The 13,558-nt window shown below is 39.9% G+C and overlaps 1 protein-coding gene across 1 annotated transcript in view; it reads left to right on the forward strand.

The window, feature by feature from the left end:
- zfhx3b (zinc finger homeobox 3b) overlaps positions 1–13,558 on the forward strand; it is a 191,193-nt gene that overhangs the window by 38,636 nt on the left and 138,999 nt on the right. Inside the window, exon 3 of the mRNA XM_006780120.2 lies at positions 4,157–4,516. The gene's annotated coding sequence lies outside the window, so the exon portion shown is untranslated. The remainder of the gene's footprint in view (positions 1–4,156; positions 4,517–13,558) is intronic.

The following is a 13,558-nucleotide window of genomic DNA, read 5'->3' on the forward strand; positions in this document are numbered from 1 at the left end:
GTGTACTATGAATGCACTGTAAGGAATGATTATTTCTTTTTTTTTTTAATCGGCCCCAATCATATCATAGAATCAGCTGGACTGTGTGCTCATGGGGAGAAGCTTTATTATGTCCAGTGATTAATCATCAAGCACTACCTTATCCCCCTTAGACACACTTGCACACTGCTGGCGTGGTTCATAGAAGGAAGATGGGAATGCATCACCTTCATCAGCATCCTGCTTACCTGATTTTTCCGTTACTTTCAGTTCACCCTGTTATAAAGTAGCATACCGTCATCTTTTGCCCAATTAATGCTTTTTTTTTTTACATGCCTTACAGTCATGATTGGATTTTGTTTAACTTATTGATCTGATTCGGGTTTTTACCCTTTTGATTAATCACCAACAGAAGTAACAATATGTCATTAAATTCCAAACAAATTGAGGACCAATTACATACCCAGTCAAGCTGAAGTCACTATTGTGTGAATTAATTCAGGTCAAAAAGGTTATTGTCTCAAGACTAAGTTTGGGCAATTTGTTGTTTCAGAATCCTTTGTTCTCAAACTGAAAGTGTGTCAAATGTAGACAGATTGTGAAATATTTATTCCTTGACTGCAGATCATATTAGAGTGTTATTGTTTGTTTCGTTTTGTATTCCACCCCTAATTTGCCAGTGGTACAGTTTTTGGCAAGTCTAACAAACACACATCAACTTTAACAAAGGTAGAGCCTATCCTGTAGCTTTAATTAGAAGGAAATTGTAAACAGACGCATGCCTTTCTTTTACGGATTATCTATACTTTATGACTGAATGTTTGAAGTTATGAGGGATTCTGAATCAGCAGTGCTCGAGTGGTGCTCTTATAGGACATTGTTGTCTTCAATTATTTTCAGTTATATTCCCGTCTGTAAGAGGCAGAAGATCATTTATTATTTAAAGATGCAATCGTTGCTGTTTATCTGGGATTTTTTAAAACCGGGTTATCTTTTCACATAGTTTTTTTTTTTTGATTAAATGGAACAAAGTGTAATAAAATGCAGTTTCAAATAGATGCTTGTCTCTCTAGTGCAAGAGCTCATCTGCCATTATTGTGATTTAATATGAACGGTGCCAAGCAGCTGCCGAGAGACGGGATCTAACGAGCATCAGGGATGCTTTAGTATGTACATAAAGGGTCTCACACAGACAAGCTGCCAAAGACATGCATGCAAATACACATATAGGTGCTGACTAACAATCTCATATATCTTCATCCATATGTAGTAGATAAACACGACAAACTGAAAGACTTGCAGCTAACTTTTGCAGGTGGATTAGTTCATGTTCTTTGGAAATAATAATGATTTGAACAAAGATTTTAAATTAAGCACACTGAGATCAAACAGCAGATTTTTTTTTCTGCATGCTGTCCGTGTCTGTTTGTTTACCAGACAGCAATAAGGAACAGGCTACAACACTACCCTACTGTAGTTGTACAATACATTTTCCTACTTAATTCATTACTCCATAAAATTGGCATTCGCAGAGCTTCATCCCCAAACAGCAATGCAAAAATAAAACTTTTTCCCCATATTTTTTGCATACCATCACTAGTATCCAGTAGCTTCCCTCTTGTTACTTTTAGTACTTAACTTTACACTAAAGCCCCTGAGACCCCACTATCGGGAGATTAGGCTAGCGTCAGTTGAAGTAGACAATCTGCAATCAATACCTGTGATATAAGCAGTCTGCCTGGGTCAGGCGACCTTGCTGTACGGGACCCACAGCAAGTCTTGTAACGTCCTCATAGATTCTGGGTGACTGACCCCTGACGACCTGGGCAGATAAGGTCAGTCTGACCAGAGTGACCTAGAGCAAAGAGGCCAGTGTCCAGTCAGTCTGGCTGTCTTATAATGAAGTGGTCAGTATTGCTTTTCTGTCACTCAGCAATTACAGGAAGAGATATGGCGCCATAGATAGGTGCTGAATGCACATGGCCACAGAATTACATTCACGAGGACCGGTAAAGTGACATGTAAACTACTCTAATATGGGCTGGTAATGACCGGGAGCAAGATGGATCAAAAGGAGTCTGACAATATCAGTACAGCTGCATTGCTTCCATGTACGCAGGCTCATGAAGCACATCTGTACAGCTTGTGGCTATTACCTGCTTTTAAATATCTAATGACTTTTTGTTAAGAAGTATAAAAACTATAAGTGTTCCCTATTGGAACCAGTATTACTTACAATGTCATATATATAACAACCACTGCAAATAAATTGTAAATTAATAGCTTAACTTTGGTAAATACTAAATTTACTGTCAACAAACAATAACATTATTATTAAAATAGTTTACTAGAATGACCCAAAGCTATAGTTAACTGTAGATTTTCTGAAAATAGAAACTCTTACTAAATGTCTAAATGTATTTTATCAGTAATCAGCCCTTGATTAAAGATGTTCCAGATTTATTAATGACACAGGTGTAGCTTGCCGAGTGAAGAGAAACCACAATGAAAGACAGACAAACATGTGTCACAGTGTTTCAGCCCTGGCCTTTTGTGCTCTTCGACACAGGTCAGGCGCTAGGAAATCCCCAGCCATCCAGCAGCTGCCATCACAGACTCATAGCATTCTTCTGTGTGCTAACTATTTAGTTGTCAGTGATTTGGTTAAGTGGAATTGACTTTTATCTGCGGTGTGCTATGGGGCTGCCACTGGCAATTCAGAATCCCCCTTCCTCAGCTCCCATCTTATCCTGGTGTCACATCCAGCACATTGCTATTGGCAGCTGAGCCAAGCCTAATCAATAGCCCAGGTCAGGGATGGCCCGCGGCTGTGCTGTGGGTGGGCTATTGATCCGACACATACACTCCCACAGGTCGCCCTGACAAACCGGGAAGTCGTGGCGTTGGACGAAGTGAGAGAGCGGGGAAGAGGGAGATGACAAATTAACAGCGCTGCTTTCTGACTGCTGTAACCGCTGACAAAATCCTGTCATGAAAATTATTTATTTATTCCCTAGCAAGGAGTGCACTGTGTACTCTCGATTTAAGGTGGCTCGAAAGGATTATTATTCGATTTGATATTTCAAATGGAAGTGATTGGATGCCGTGAAAGGCTGACCGCACATTAAAATCAAGACCAGGAGCAAAAAAAAAACCCCCGATAAAACATTTCAAATGCAAGCCCATCATAACCGCACAAGATGTCTGCCCCGTCTCCCTTTCTTTCTCTTCTCTTTGCACCTTCATTTCTTTCTCTTTGCTTTGTGTATCCTCTGTTGACACTCTATCAGACCTGTGGCCAATGAGCAAGAGTCTAGTTATTTTTGTTGCAGTTTTAAATGTTGCTCCCCAAGCTCCTTATCAGCGCCACACTAAGAACTCTTGGGAACAATTAAACATGGGCTTTAACTCAAGTCTAACCACAGAGGTAAAAATAATCGCACAATGTTTCCAAATGGAAGCGGCTTCAAAAGAGCTATTCAGTTATCACAAGCTGTCTGCCTCTCCCGCCTGTATTCCCAAACTAAATCTCTGTCGCTGTGGAACTATTGGAACATATGACAAGCATATTTACTCAGCTTCACAAACCAGGCCCATGTGGAATTCAAAGGCGTTTTTTTTTTTTAACATGTTCCTTTTTTTTTCATTGCTGGAATTGACAGTTGAATAAATATGTACTGTCTATGAGACTTTGTTGTCGTATACTGGAGATCCTCTGCAGAACAGGCAATTATATATGCTATTACAGGAATATGTCTTGTTCCGGTTACAGGGAAATTAAGTTTCTCAGGAAATCTTTTTCATTTTTCATTTTAAAAGTCTTCAGTGGTATGAGAACAGAAATTACTCACAGCAGTTCATTTGCTATTAAATGTAATCTTGAAGTCGTAAGAGGCTGTCCTGCAGTAGTAGCATCCAAATAATTATAGATTAATTTTGTTGACTCTAAAAACAGCTGATTAATTTTGAAGTCTTGATGGAAGTCATATTGCTCTGGTCTTTCTCTCTTGAAAGACATTTATTGTGTGCTCATATTTCCGGGATGAGGTAAAGATATTGTCGCTGCTCTTAGAAGACTGCGCTGGAACTCTTTCTTGGTTGTTGTGATTTTTAATTGCGTTCAAAACATGCTTCTGATGTTGTCTTTTTTCTTCTTCTTCTTTGTTTCACGTTTCAGGTGATGGCGTCATCGTGAATTGCTCTTCTTGTGACCCGGGAGTCCCTAAATCCCAAAAACGTATAGCTTTGGAAAACCCTGGAAATACCTGGAATTCTAGGAGTAAATCACCAAAACTTCTTCAGGTGCCCAGGCACCAGATCTATAGCTTTACATTCTCCTTTATTATTTTTGTGAATACAAAGAAAGAAAGCCTGAACATTAGCAATAGCGTCTGGCCATCCACCATTGCTTCGACAAACCTGCTGTGACCAAGAGGGTGTGACCTTTCTGCCTGCTGACTTCAAACAGACACTTGAAACGAAAACACAGTCAGAGAGGCTTCTGTGTGTTGGAAACTCAGACCAAAAACCCCATCAGGTAAGGCTGTGAAGTCCCCCTTGCTCCTGCTGTCCAAGCCCAAAGCCCTTTAACTTCTCCAGGGCTTTGAAGCTAACTTGTCCCCTCTGTATCCCCCACATGGTTAGCTCTCCCTCAGATTTGGGGTAAAGGAAAGTCTGGCTGATAAATGCCCCGCTTTCATGCTCTGCTCACCTGTTTATTCCTCTCAGATTAGAGGATCGGAATAGATTGTGGTTGTTTGGTTGATAGATGCTTATCTTAGGTTCTTCACCGGCCCCTTGCTGACTGGGCCAGTGATCAGCCAGAGCTTAGCGTTGGTGGCGTGGTTATGTGTCACACAGGCATGCTGTACAGATACAACTTGCAGACCAACATATGGAAATGTACAGGCCTGTGGACAGGAAATATACTTTATTGTTTACACTATGACACACCTACAGTATACCCTCTCTTGCTTTTGATTACAGTTATCAGTATTCCTGTCAGTAATGGGATGTGCAAATATTCCAAGATGTGGGTGTTTTGAAGTTTAAAGGGACAAAAGTGATTTTCAGGCTGATAAAATGTCACCGCTGTGTGTGTGTGTGTGTGTGTGTGTGTGTGTGTGTGTGTGCGTGTTTATTGGTGGTTGTATATTGTCTTTTACTGCATGAGACTAGGTGTGTGCAAAAACGATATACAACATGGTTTTGAATCTTGTATCAGAAACATTTGTGATGCATGTATGCATTTTTTGGGCTAACGAAATAAGCATTTTGTTTTTTTGGTTGACTTTAAAAGAAGCTTTCCTCCAAGTTTCACAAGGGCTCGGTTTCCCTGTTGTTTTTTTAGAACACTGACAACGTAGCTTCACACATTGATTAAGACCTGATTCCAGGTTATCTGGACTATATTAAGTTATTCTGCTTGATAGGAAAATAAGCAAACTTCTCATTTTACCACACAGTGGCTGAGCAGCATAGCATGAGTCAAATAGCGTCATATGTAAAATAAAGATTGAGCTTAAGGTTTTGCACACATGTAGCAAACAATTTCTTTTTCGTCATACAAAAGGCAAATATGTTCATCTTGGTTTGTCAACCAAAAACTAATGCATTACTTTGCACTCTGAAAACAAGCGAAATTGAGAATATAATTTGTTTATGTAATCAAGTGACTGCACTGGAGCAAACATAAAAGCAACAGGACACGCTGAGTGACATGAGTTATGTCTTAAAAGATCTAAAAAGATTTGTTCGAAAAGTTCAAAGTCATTTAGTAAAATTTGGGTCACTGAAATTGAATACTTAACAGCTAGTTGTTGTTTAAAAAAAAGAATGAGGAAAGGGGAAAAAAAGAAATACACGAAAATGTTTTTCTTCTCCTGCATCTTTAAATGATATTTTTAGTGCTGGCAAAAATGATACACTTGAAAGCTCATGAAACAATATTTATCATCTTGGACCTAATTAAGGACGTGATCTGAAATGTATTTTCTATAAAGTCTGATTTAGGACCCACAGGGTCAGCTGCCTCACAAATAGGGCAACAATAATAAAGCAGGAGTCAGGAGTGGAAAGGGCTCCAGTCTGGGGGAAAGCAACTCCCCTCCCTGGTCTGTGTGCTGATGGAGCTGTGCTATTGCCCAGGGCTCCACAGCTCCAGGGCTCCGACACTAGACCTTATTTTTCAAGTGGGCAGCACACTGTTCTGCTACTGTTGGGGTTGCTCCCTTTGTGCCAGCCCTCCCCTTTCAGAGAAAAAGACATGCATGATTTCATACATGAAAGATATATGTAATTGGACAGCGAGGCCTATGCAATACATTTACAATTCTAAACAGCATATGTGAAAACCACCTTCCACTTTCTCTCCCCGTTTCTTCCTGAGGAAATGCATTTGAACATATCCGAAATATAAGATCAGAAAACAGAGGCGACACGGGTTACCATTCTTGTTACGTGCTTTGTATTGCATGTGAGTGCGCTTTGTCGGTGTGTGGCTCAGGGAATTGTCTCATAGCTTTAAGAGAAACACAGCGTATTGGGGCATCTTTTGCAATAGATGCCTATTGTGACTTCTTCAGTAGTAAATCCGAAGCTGCCATTACTCGTTCGCCCTTTTTGGCTTGGGTTAGGGGTTAATATCAGCCTTGCAGTAATAAGGGAACTCGTGTAAGGATGTGATGGTTTAGTTGACAATTTAAAAAAAAAAATGCAATCAGTCGATAAAAATATAGACATAAAAAATATACACAGAGTAATCATTTTAATCTGTAACTGTAAAAGAAAAATGCAGTACATATGTAGAAAATGTGGGGGTTTATACATTGCTTAGATTCATGTTTTAGATGCTGGTTATGTTTTTTTTAGTGAATGTATTCAAATGAACTCTTAAAATACAAAATAAAAGGGAGATGTAACACTATGTGACATTTAAACATTTCATTGTGGAAAGCAATCCATGCTTACTTTGGGATCTAAAAATAATTTTTAAACAGTTCACAGCCCCATTGTACAGAAATCAGTTGACTGGACTGAGTGACCACTCAAAGATGCAAAGATTTACTTCTGTTGTTTAAAACTGGTCATTGAAATGTAAAAGGATTTATTATAAGCTTGAACTTTCCTTTAATTGTAACGTTCAAGCTTAATATGAGCCAGAGACTAACTTGGTGATTCCAAGATTAATTTACAAACAGTCATGAAGTGAATTAATATGTGTCTGTGATTCAAGGCACTCATTTTATCCTCTAAGCTATGAAACAGAATATCACATCACTGTCGCTCATTTGACCACAGGGAAGGTATGACCTTTTGGAATTCAAAGACAGTTTTTCATGTTGATATCTTTTTGCCCTTATACGCAGCAAAACAACTGTATAAGTGGAATCAGATTAAGCAGATAACACCACAAAGTTGTAGTGATGCACAGCGTTGCAAATGATTTAGTAACTACTTATCTGACAGAATTAGAAGTGTTACTACATTGTTCCTACTTGCTGCTAACACATCTGTCACTCTCTTGTCACTGTTTGTGTTACTGCCTGTGTGTCTTTTAACACAGTAAAAAGTAAAAGAGCCCTTTCCTGCCCCCCCCCCCCCCCAAAAAAAAACTTCCAGTGTCACATATGCAGTAGACACACAACTAAAATAAAAGTGCTTGAATTAGGTAAAGGGCATTTCTGTCACAGCAACGAGGTCAGTTGATTGCTGCACACGCGCTAAAATACATAATACAGAAGTGATCTTAGCACGATGGCAGGGCATGTGAGATGCGTGCTCCTAGTAGCAGGGATACAGGTGTCATTACTGAGCATCATCCCTGTGCCATATGCAAGGCTTCTGACTGTCTGCGTGACAGCTCCGAGTCCAAGTTGAAAAGTTCAACTTGTGAAGTTGATTTTCCTCTGAGGAGTTGCTTTTATAAGCCATCTTTATGGTCATTGCATTATTATACTTATATATTTGCATATATATAGTAGTAACACGACACCGGTGACAATAACGCTCGTGCAGACCTCCTGGTTTACGGTCTTAGCCCTGTGCTCCTGTAATTTTTCTGTCACTGCAAAAAGTAAACACCTTTGCTATTAAATCCCTTAACAAGCTAACACCTAAAAAAAAGGAACAGCACCATTAATCACGGCTTTTTATTGGCTTCAGGAACACTCACCTCCGCTGAGGTATTTAGAGAACATGACCACAACCCTTCCAACTCACCACACACAGCATATAGGTGGGGCTGCCTGCCACCAAGACGAGGTTTAGGAGAGCTGATAGGGGTTAAGCATCCATAATTCTGCCTCAGTTGCTTTGACCAGCTTAAATTGCTTTCACACAACCAGAGGGCTTCTTCACAGTACTGGAGGTTTGAAAGCGTGGGGTTTTGGATGAGCCTGTTGGCTTTGTTTCTTAACTAGATGCAGCACAGATGCTGTCTCTGCATCAGTAGGGCGTTGTGTGGAGAGGTATGATATGGGTAGTTGATTTCCATGCAAAATTCCCTACGATCCCAACCTTGTCTGTCTTCACTTCTCTCACATGTCTGAGTCACAGCCTGCTGACTGGGTGTAGTAAATAGGTCCTGAATAGCTGCTGAATATGTAAAGACAAATCAAAAGCTGTCTTTGTGTTCACTTTAGATTGAGCTACACCTGTGTATTATATCTGCTATGGATCATTTTTCTTGAATTGCCATCAGTGTTGTTATTCACTGTCATTGATTTGAATTGATTAATTCTCACTGGAATAATCACCAGTTGTGTGGTTAATTTGGCATATTTAAAGCCTTATAATATAACCTGGTGCATGCTCTGTTATTTCAAACTCTGTCTACTAAGTCCTCCCTTGGTGCTTTTTTTTAAATTTATGCATTCAACTGTTCCTGCCAGATGATTATTACTGTTTTTATTCTCGTGAATAAACGGTAGGCAAACTTGAAACTGTGTCTGTCCCGTGTGACACAGGCCATTGTTTGCAGAAATATGGTGCAGCGTCCCAGAGGCTGCGGGTGACGCAGGATTTGGATTTGACCTCTGGCGACAGTCCTGGATCTGTGTGTTTGCCCTCCATGTCGCTTCCACCTGTCATATTTTATCTCGTTGTGTTGTTAGGGGGTATTTCTTTACATCAAGGAAAATTAACTCTAAGTTTCTCGCGTTCGATTGAAAATTTAGCGAGCACCAAGTGGCATTTAAATAAGTTTTGCGCTGCGAGGATCTGCGAGTCTTCTGTTTGGGTCGGTTTACCATCAGCTAGAGTAGCTGTTGCCTGGAGTGGTCATATGGCTCTGATTTGGGATCCCTCTGTTTCAGTGAGCCTCTCTAAAGCGCGTAAAACCCCACGAGTCCCGCCTGTCTCACACCCAGTATCTGTGACAGCAGCTCTAAGGATTTCTCCACTATTCACTGTATCCCCCGATCTGAAATATGCATTATCAGAAGGCCTAGTCTGCGCTTATTTCCTTCCTCCGTTAACAGTGCGTTTCTTTAAAATGATCTCGACATTAAGTACGAAATTTATCACATTTGTCCTTAAAACTATGTAGATTGTAATATTTACACAAGCCTGTGCCTTATGTTTTGTTTTTAGCTCAACGCGTGTTCTTCCTCGACGTTTTTATTTTTATTTTTTCAAATATATATTTCTGAGTTGGAATTTCTATCTGGCAACACTTGCAAGATGTTTAGATCTGCGCAGAACCTGACATATTCTTTAGAAAAATACGAAAAGAGAAAAACATATATGTATATATATATCTATATATATATGTGTGCGTGTGTGTGTTTGTGTGTGTGTATGTGTGTGTGTGAAGGCAAACATAAGGTCGTTTTATGGAGTTAATCGCTAATATAAATCATTAGTTTAAAAGAAAGTGGCTGAAAATGATTTTGTGTACTTGAAAGAGGTGAGGTGTGATGAGGCTGGACTGCTGTAGAATATCACTGCTCACACGCACTTTTGTTTTTACAGTGGTTTGTGAAACATTTGTACACTTGAACTTCGCCACTATGGCGATTACAACAAGAATAAAAACAACAACAATAATAATAATAATAATAATAATAATAATTATTATTATTATTATTATTTTAATTTTCTGCCTATAAAATATGATGCGACAGAGTGATGCCCCCACTACCACCACACACATACACACACGCAGATACACACGCTCATGTAAACCATGCACAGAGGGGAAGGAGGCAGAGAAACAGAGTGAGACAAGGAGTCACGCTCGCTGATTTTTGGGGGAACGTACGTGTGTGTGTGTGTGTGTGTGTGTGTGTGTGTGTGTGTGTGTGTGTGTGTGTGTGTGTGTGTTTCTTGATGCGATTCAGTCGCAGTGGTCAGGGGGAAATAATCTGTACAATCAAGCAAAGACAGCAAAACATCGGAGATTTTTTTTAATGTTTTACGACATTTTTCGAATATTGACAGAATAATTATGGGTTAACACGACCGTCTTTCCAAAATCCAAACGTCAAAACTGTTTCTGAATAATGCATTTGATCATTAATAAGGCAGTACTGGCAGGGCGAGTAAATGGATGAGAGAGAGGAATTGATATGCCTTCTTTTTTCTCATGTAAATGAGGCAGACTGACCAGACGGTCGCTCGTCATTTATTCTATCCCAAACTCTAAAATCACAACACCAGCAGCAGGAAGCAGGTTCTCTTTTTTTTTTACACTTCATGTTGCATTCAAAAATATGACGTAAGCTTTACCCCCGTGTTGCTGGTTTGTATGTATCTATCGTTAACATGTAGGTTAAAAAAAATAAAAACAATTTTACATTGTCAACAGACATATTTCAGATGTAGCATGCAATCTCAAAAGAGTTTAAAAAGAAAAGAAACGTGCAGGGCAAATTTGTCCAAGGGATTTTTTTAATATCAATATTTTATTTCAGAAGCACTGGATTAACAACCTAAAATAAAAGAGCAATATTTAAAAAAATAAAAAAATGAATTAAAAAATAAAATCACATGAAATAAACAAGCAAATACAACAGCAGGTAGAATATCCCCTTATAAGATATTACAGAAAAAATACACAAGCAAACAAATAGATCCATGAAAATACTCTAATAAATCTAGAAAGCATGTGAAATATGAATAAAATGATCCAACACACTATGTGATATGTGATAGGCAAGAGTGTAAGTGAAAGAGCACCAAAGACGAGTCCAAACGTTGCATTTGATTTTGATAAACAAAAGATCCACCACAGTGATCAGCTGCATCCAGTCAGGAACATTCTGGGGGTGCCAAAAATGGAGGGGAAAAAAGGGGGGAGGGTGGGGGCTAGAAAGCTAGAGGCCACAGGCGTGTGTAGGTTTACTTTTTTTAAATTGCTGGTTTAGAGAATAACGCCGAGGAAATAAAATAGTTATAAGTAAAGGTTTGCAAAAAGATGTTTTTCCCCTGTCCACAGGGTACGTGGCACACATCCTTCAAGGATGATGGTGGGAAATCATGTGTAGAGTGCAAAGCATGTTACATTTATACCCCCCAATCCAAAACGATTGTGAAAAGTTAATTTAGAAGTGGAATAGCTGCACTTTTGATTATTTATTTTTTCTTTTCTGAAGTTATGTATCAGCAGATTTCTGCAGGACGCCCCGCTAATTAGGCCAAAATTTCGGTTTGATCCGAGCTGGGCATGTTGTTCTTTTTCGCTCTCGGTCAGTCAGAGGCTATTTCAAAACTAGGATAATTTTCGGAGTGCATCTCGTGTCCTTAATGGTCGGTTAAAAAAACAAAAACAAAACAAAAAACACGTTTGACTGAAATGTCTGTGATTTCCGACGTTGAAATCCCTCGTCTATTTTGTCCACGCGATAACCTGAACGTGTTTGCGTGCCTCGTTTACATTCGAGTCCGTTTTTAAGATGCAACCACAGACTCAAAGGCAAAGGTGCGCTTTTGCAAAGACCTGGGTCCGCAGGCGCTTGGCTTCCATGAAAGAGCTGATGCGCTACTTGATCCCAGTGGTCAGGCTGAACATAAGAGGGCGCTCCCATTGCACCTGGCTGTGCTGCCCTATCCACCCTAGACACACGGAGCCGGACACCAGCCTCTCTCGTGGGTTCTGCAGCGGTACACAGCGCAGGCTCAACTGTTACATTCGATTGATCATTGATAGAGGGAAAAGGGGGGAAAGAACGATAAACATGATTTTAAGAAAATTGTATTTTCTCAAAATTTCAAATTATTCCACATCAGTAAGTTGTACCTTTTTATGAATAATAATAATATATTCAAAAGTTTTTAAATGTCTGTATTTACAGTTAAGATGGGTAACCTGGGCTCCAGTCTTTCTAGCCTATTATCAGCCCAGCTGGGGTCACTGAGCGGAGGATCGAACCCGCGGGCCGTGCGTGTGGCGTCTTTAAAATGTGTCATTAACATCTTCACTAAAAAGCAAAATCAATTTAATTTTCGTCGTTAAAAAAATATTTGTGTTGTTTCCCTTTGTGTCTCAGCCTGAGCTTCGAGTCCACACGCAATTTTTATTTATATTTTCACAGCATAAGCTCGCTCAGTCGGTTTCCTTAAGAATTTCCTGATGCCCTTTTCATATCTGTTTACCATAGCCTGAACACATGACTGACACTCATCTTGTTAATATTGCAGCCTATGAACATCTTAAATCCCCAAATCCTTCGGAATATAATGGTCGTTATCTCTTTATAAAGTTATATGACTTTTCTCGATAGCAGCTTTCATCTTTAAATACTTTCACCCCTGCTCATTTCCTCTGTTTCCCTTTGTGCTTTGTCTGGGATTCCGAGTGCATGGCGTACACGCGCGGGCACGCGTAACACGCGAGCACGGTAGCCGATCTGTTAAATAAAGTAAATGTAATTTAATTTGAACACATTAAAGTAAATATTTCTAAAAGCTGACAAGTGCTACACGTGGGTCTCTGACAACCATCACAGAGTGCCGGTCCAAGCACGTTAGTGACGATTATTGGGGGGAGGGGGGCTCTGCCCTCTGAATGCACAGTTTTGTTCCTTGCAGTCCTTCATATGGTCAAGCACTTTCATGTGCTCCGCATCTACGGAGAATTTTGCATTTTTAAGCTCCTCTGCCTTTCTTTGTCATATCCACGGGCTGTCATAGCCACAGGTTGTGTTGAATTTGCAATGCCACTCATCGATGTATGCCTATTGAGACTGGCACGTGGACAGTTATCCTTCCCACTGAGAGGCGCAATTGAATGGTGGTAACACAAAAGCTTCAGACCCTGTCAGTTCCCCCTTTTTCTCTTTTCAGTGATGCATAGGCCCTAAAAGCATCAAGGCCTCTGCCTGACTGCTCTGCCTTTGATTTAGCCTACACTATACTCAATATGGTCGCTGATGGAGTAATATCAATCAGGCCTTTGCATAAATTTGTAAACTGAAGTTTGCATTGTTAGGCTTTAGGCGACTGACTGGCTCAAAGCTGCCTCCTACAAGCCTCAAATTACACCACACTCTTTTATTATCTCGCAGCCCCTTTAACTCCTCTCGCACGCTGTTTTCAACCTATTCATTTTTACAATCTCTTCTTCCCGAGAGAGCAGACA

This window comes from Neolamprologus brichardi, chromosome 1 (genome assembly GCF_056152115.1).
Source record: "Neolamprologus brichardi isolate AB-2024 chromosome 1, ASM5615211v1, whole genome shotgun sequence".
Lineage (NCBI taxonomy): Eukaryota > Metazoa > Chordata > Actinopteri > Cichliformes > Cichlidae > Neolamprologus > Neolamprologus brichardi.